The sequence below is a fragment of the Chiloscyllium plagiosum genome, unplaced genomic scaffold (genome assembly GCF_037043375.1).
Source record: "Chiloscyllium plagiosum isolate Xiang-an unplaced genomic scaffold, Cpla_swu_hap1 HiC_scaffold_25, whole genome shotgun sequence".
NCBI lineage: Eukaryota > Metazoa > Chordata > Chondrichthyes > Orectolobiformes > Hemiscylliidae > Chiloscyllium > Chiloscyllium plagiosum.
In genome coordinates this window covers 6,673,023-6,679,653 of record NW_028270163.1, presented here as the reverse complement: position 1 = coordinate 6,679,653, position 6,631 = coordinate 6,673,023, and positions in this window count along the sequence as shown.

Genomic DNA, 6,631 nt, shown 5'->3' with positions numbered 1-6,631 from the left:
TGGTGTTGACATGCTCGAATTACAATAAGCAGCCTCCTAACATTATTGGAGGATCTGTGACGTTTTATGAAGCCCGTCTGATCCTCTTTAGCAATAGAAGGTAACCAGCCTTAACGCAAGAGTCTTAGAGAGGATTTTGAAGTCAACATTTAAGAGTGAAATGGGCCTGTACGAAACACAGTCCTCCAGGACCATCCCTTTTTAAGAAATATTGACCTCTGTCAGAGATGGCGGGAGACGATCTTGACTATACGAGGCATTGAACATGTTGAGCATCGGGCCTGACAGTATGTTTATAAATTCCTTATAGAATTCACTGGGATGTCCATCAGGCTTGGGCGCCTTTCCACTCTGAAGCTGCCTCAGCCTCCAGCATTTCTTGCTCTGATAAGGGGGCATTGAGAAAAGACTCTTGTTTGGGGGTCATACCTGGGAGTTCCGGATCCTTGGAAAAGGACTCCATCTTGGCCTGCCCTTCCTCACAACCCTCAGATTGGTATAACTTAGAGTAAAATCTCAGGAATACCACATTAATCTTTTTGGAATTGCATTAGTTTCCTCGAACTTTCCCTAATCGACATAATGGCTTGAGGGGCACTCCTTTTCCTGCTGAGATATGCTGGGTACTTGCCCGGCCTGTCACCATGCTCATATAATGTTTGCTTTCTGAAAGTAATCTCCTTCTTTACTATCTGTGTGATCATGGAATTCAATGCAGACCACTGTTAGCTTGGCCAACGAGGGCCTGTCAAAGTAAGGCTTCTCGGCTGCCTTCAACCGTGCTTTGAGGAGACATTGCTGTTTGCCCTTCTGCCACTTCCTACTGACAGAGTAGGAAATAGCTGACCCCCCTGGCATAGGCTTTGGCAGTTTCCCAAAGGATGGATGAGCTACTAACCGAGCCTGAGTTAATGTCCAGAAATGCCCGAAATTCCTCAGAGAAGTATTCCACAAACTTATTAACCTTAAGGATAAAGGGATCCATTCGTCAGTGCCTCGGGCCCACTATGACGTCCTTAACCTTAATCAGCAGCTATACTGGAGCGTGATTGGAGGTGGAAGTATTACCAATCGTACAAGATGCCATCAAGTCCAGGGTTGCCACAGGGATCAGAAAAAAAAATCAATCGTGGTGTCACATCTGTGCGGATGGGAAAAATATGTAAAATCCCAGCCTGTAGGGTGGAGATGCCTCCAGACGTCCACCAATCCTAACTCCACACACAGATCCTCTAATTGTTTCGTTTGTGCAGAGGGTATTGAGGGACCTTTGAGCAACCTCTCTACCATGGGATCCATGAGACAGTAAAAATCTCCCCCTATAATGATATGCCGGGACTCGAGACTGATCAGTTTAGATCATCTACCAGAAATTTAAGAGGGTGGGCCGGGAGGAGGGGCAGGGGGGAAATAAACATTTAAAACACCATATTCTCCCCTGTTTATCAGGGCTTTAAGGATTACAAATTCCCGTGTGTGTCTTTACCACACTCTAATAACTTAAATGGGAGATTCCTCCTAACCAATATAGCCACTGCCCTACTTCTGGTATTAAAAGATGAAAAGTAAACCTGATCAAAACCATTCCGCTGTAGTTTCAAATGCTCCCTGTCATCCAAGTGTGTCTCCTGTGACAAAACAATATCCACCTTTTCCTTTCTAAGACTCAAAATACCTTCTTCCTCTTAATTGGTGAGTGAATCCCCTTGATGTTCCAGGTACACTATTTAATCAGGTCATTAGCCATAACCCTCTGCAGTAACATTTACATTCTAGAGAGGAGGAAGTCAAATTACAAATCACCGAGCCTTAGTGTCGCAAAAGCCATTGAACATAAAAATTACATAAACTAAAACCACTACAGTTAACAAACTTACAAAGCTATCAAAGATTATATACAACAAAAACCAAAAAACAAACCAACATATAAAGCACCAAGGGCGCTGAATAGGGGAACTCACCCCCCGCCTAAAGGGGGCAACTACCCATCCCAAAACCCACCTTACCCTCCTGCTGCCAATACTGCAGCCAGGGCAATTAAATACCTGAACAGGGCATAAACTGCTCATAGGCAGGCATCTAGCCATCCCGATCATTTTTCCTCCTCCCAGTTAGAGCCACACTGCAAACACAAGCTGGAAAGGAAAAAAAAAACACCATGGAATAACAATGTGAAAAAAGAAACTTTAAAAAGAAGGATAAAATTCCACCCATCCTTTGGTATAACTTAACTTTAGAAATTGAAAGTACACATCTCAACCAACACCGAACATTGTTTAGACCAGATTATTACCAATAAAAAAGATCGGAAAAGAAAGACCTGACTGGATTTCCTCTTTTTTTTAAAGAACAAACAGAAACCTACCCAAACAACACTACTATTTGTACAAAGTCAATTGTTCAGATTAAGTAAATTTGTCCAAAAAGTCTCTTGCCTTCTCCAATGTGTCAAAGAGATGTACGGATCCATCGAAGCACTGCTGGATACCTCAGAGAGTGCTGGATCCCGAACTCCCTCAGTCTTCTCTTCACGCTGCCATAGGATTCTCTTTTCCGGATCATCGCTGCTGAGAAGTCCTGGAAGAACATGACCTCAGAGCCCTCAAACTAGGGCCTTCGGATCCTTGCCCTGGATTCTGGAAGTTTCCACGATTCTCTCCTTATCTCTACAATGTTGAAACTGCACCAAGATAGGATGAGGACATTGACCCAGACCTGACCTCTGCGCTGTGACCCAGTCAGCCCGTTCAATCTTCAAGCCTCTCATTCCAGCCTCCAAGTTAAGAAATTTCAGCAACCAGTCCTCAATAAATTCCACCGGCCGCTCATCTTTCTTACCCTCCGGCAGACGGACAATCCGAATACTTTTTCTCCTGCCCCTGTCCTCGAGGTCGTCAACCTGGTCAAGCAAATTACAGGCCGGCGCCTCCAGAGCCTGGATCCTATCCTTGGAGGAAGTGGTACCAGCTTCCACCACTGCAACTCTGTGTTCTACCACATCTGTCCTTTTCTCCAGGTCTCCCAGCTGCTGTTCATGCTACTGCAGCACGATAGAGATCGGGGCCAGCTTCTCCTCTATTTGCTTCCCCAACATCTTGCGAGATTTCACAAGCTCCTTCACCAGGGCCTGGTAAGAAATCGAGTCCAAGGCTGGGCTGGGCCGTGGGCTCAGCCTCGGACACTCTTCCTCCCTTCTTCATCATCCCTGGACAGTGAAAACCAAGGTAAGTTGATTTTTTCACAGTTTCCGGGACTCTGCGACCTTTCCAGAGTCCCAGAATATCACGGGTGGTCTGGGTAGGGTGGGTTAAAACTTTGTTCCGCTTGCATTGCAGTGTGGAGTTCTGCTACGTGATCTTCCTAGATTGGCGCCATCTTGGATTCCCCAATGACAAGTTTAAAAGGTTTTGACAAGTTTGGTTTAGCTACAACTGGTTTGGTGGTTAACATGGCTTTTAAATGTTTGAATGCCTCCTGGCATTGTTCTGTCCACCGAAATATTTTGTTCTTCTTCAGTAAATCAGTTAATGATGCCACCACACTGCTGACGTTTGGAACAAACTTCCGATAGAATCCACTGTGTCCTAAGAATGAAAGCACCTCTTTCTTCGAGGTTGGTCATGGAGATTCCTCGATGGCCTTCGTCTTTGCATTCCTTGAAGTCAACCTTCCATGACTGATGTTATGTTCCAAGAACATCACCACTGCTTTCGCGAATTCGGTTTTATTTACGTTTATCACCAGTTTTGCTTCTCGTAGTCATTCAAAGACTCTGCCAACTGTACCATGTGGTCTTTCCAGGACTCACTAAAGATCACTACATTGCCCAGTTTGTTAACCCAGCCACAAGTCTGTTCATGAGTCTTTGGAATGTGGCGGGTGCGTTCTTCATTCCAAAGGACATCACTTTAAACTGATAGAGCCCATTTGAGGTTACAAACACAAACATTTATTTCACTGCCTCTGATAAAGGTACCTGCCAGTAACCACCCAGTAAGTCCAACTTGGTGATGTAACTGGCTTGTCCAACTTTCTTGATACAGCTCCCTAATCTAGGTATTGGATACGAGTCCGATTTGGTAATGGCATTGACCTTCTGATAGTCCACACACAATTGTTGAGTCCCTCAATTTCAAGGACCTCCTGTCATTGGTAACTGTACTAACCTCCCTCAGGAAAACGTCCGAGTCTCGAACCCTATCGCCACCTGCTTCACTCTACACTGTTTAGGTGCCATTTAGCTAACTGTGAAAAACTGTGAAAAAATCAACTTACTTAGTTTAGCCTCTCCCTCACCTCCAATACATAATCTAAGTATGAGATCTCCAACTTTGGTCCTGTCAATTTTTCTTTAATTAATTTCAAAGGGCCTCTCACTTCATGCCTGAATATTAACTCACAGGGAGTGAACTGAGTAGATTCATTTGGGGCATCTCTAATGGCAAACAATATGAATGGGATCCCTTTATTCCAACCATTCGGGTAATCCTGACAGAATACTCTCAGCGTGGTCTTCAAGGTCTGATGCTACCTTCCTAAGCTCCCTGGGATTCAGGATGCTATACACTGGATTTAAAGTGCTGTATACCTAAGCTATCCATAACCTCCTTAAACAGCTTAGCAGTAGAATTTGACCCTCGGTTTGACTGAATCTCTCTGGGTAGCCCATACCGTGTGAAGAAAGCTCCTAACTCTTCTACTGTCCTTTTTGCCTTGATACTCCCTAATGGAATTGCCTCCGGAAACCTGGGAGACACATCCATTATGGTTAGTAAGTACTGGTCCCACTTTTAGATCTCAGGAGGGAACTGAGACAATCAATTATAACCCGCGTGAAAGATTCTTCAAATACGAGAATTGGCAGCAAAGGTCCTGGTTTTACTAACGCCTGTGGCTTGCCTACCATTTGGCATGTATGACACATACAGCAAAAGTTAACCACATCCTTGTGTCTTCCAAGCCAAAAAAAATGCTTTTGTACCTTAGCCTGAGTCTTTTGTATCCCTAGGTGACCTCCTACAGGTAATTCATGTGCTACCCATAACACTTCCTGTCTGTATGCTCCCGGCATCCCAATCTGGTGCACTTCCGCCCATATCTCCTCTGCACTAACCATTGCCATTGTAGGATTCTGTCTTTCAGATAATAACCCTCCGGAATACTCTCTGCCTCCTTCTCAGGGTATGCATTCACATATATATCTTTTATCATCTTGTCTTGCTGTTGCAAGTCTCTTAGCCTTTCAGGACTAAACACTTCTGTCTGGCCCTCTGCCTGTTTCAGGTTTTTTTCTGCACTATTACGTCAAACAGGGTATCTACTAACTGAACCTCAATTCCTTAATATTTCTCTTTACCTTTCACTTTGTTTATCTGCTAACTCCATTTTCCTCAATTGTAATTTGAGTTTTTCTACCTCTGCTGCACTCGCCTGTTCCTCCGACATACCAATGTGTTTGAGTAGCTCCCTTACAATTTCAGCTTTACTTTTCTTAAAGATTCCCTACAGTCCACACAAGTCCACACCGACCCTCCGAAGAGTAACCCACCCAGTCCCGTTTCCCTCTGGCTAATGCACCTAACACTGTGGACAATTTAGCATGGCCAATTCACCTGACCTGCACATCTTTGGACTGTGGGAGGAAACCGGAGCACCCGGAGGAAACCCACGCAGACTCGGGGAGAAGTGCAAACTCCACACAGACAGTCACCCAAGACTGGAATCGAACCTGAGATCCTGGTGCTGTGAGGCAGCAGTGCTAACCACTGAGCCACCTTGCTGCCCTTTTTGCCCTTGATTAAACCCAAATCTAACTTATTTGCTAATTCTAAAGGTACGGCCTTTTTCTTTCCTTCTAAACTTTCCTGGCAAATTTGGGAATCATCTTCAAACCCCAGAACCTCTTTTGCAATTTTAAGAGCCATTTCTTTTAATTTAATCAACCACAGGTCACCGAAATTAAGCAAATTGTCTCACATTTGAATTTTTTTAAAGATCTAGGGCAGTAACCTGCAAGTGTTTAAATCTGCTGGGATTTTTCGTACCCCCAAATCTATTTGAATCTGTCAAAACCAGTTCAAAAGCCCCCAAACTGTTATGACATGGGTAAACCCCCGCACCCGCTAATTTAAACCTGCAACACAGAAATATTTAATCTGTTAAAATTCGAGAGACAAGGGACTTGTCGCAAAAGTCACTATTTGAAGTAAAAACTAACACCTTTTTTCAAAAGTCGAACAGAGAATAATTAACTAACAACTATTTACAATTCCTTTCTCTAACCTATCTTTTACTTTCCCTTCTACAATACTAGTCTGATAAAACCCATGATTAAGATTTCCCGAACAGTTCAAATTTCACAACCAGCCAGCTGTCGAATCTTCTCTTTGCATCTTCCTCTGTAGGTTTGCTCTCCAGGTCTGTGTTGATGTTTCTCTCTGTGCAAACGCTTTCCCCAGACAGGTACCTCTCAGAGTTCTCACTAGCAGCCTACATTTGTTAGCGGTTTGGCCATTCTCCTCCCCAACAGTTCAATTTTCCCTGGTCTTATACCCCAAAGCATTGGATCGTTTCATTGGTCTTACTGTCAAAATACCAAATTCAAATTTGATCGGGAGTTTGGTATTTTGGG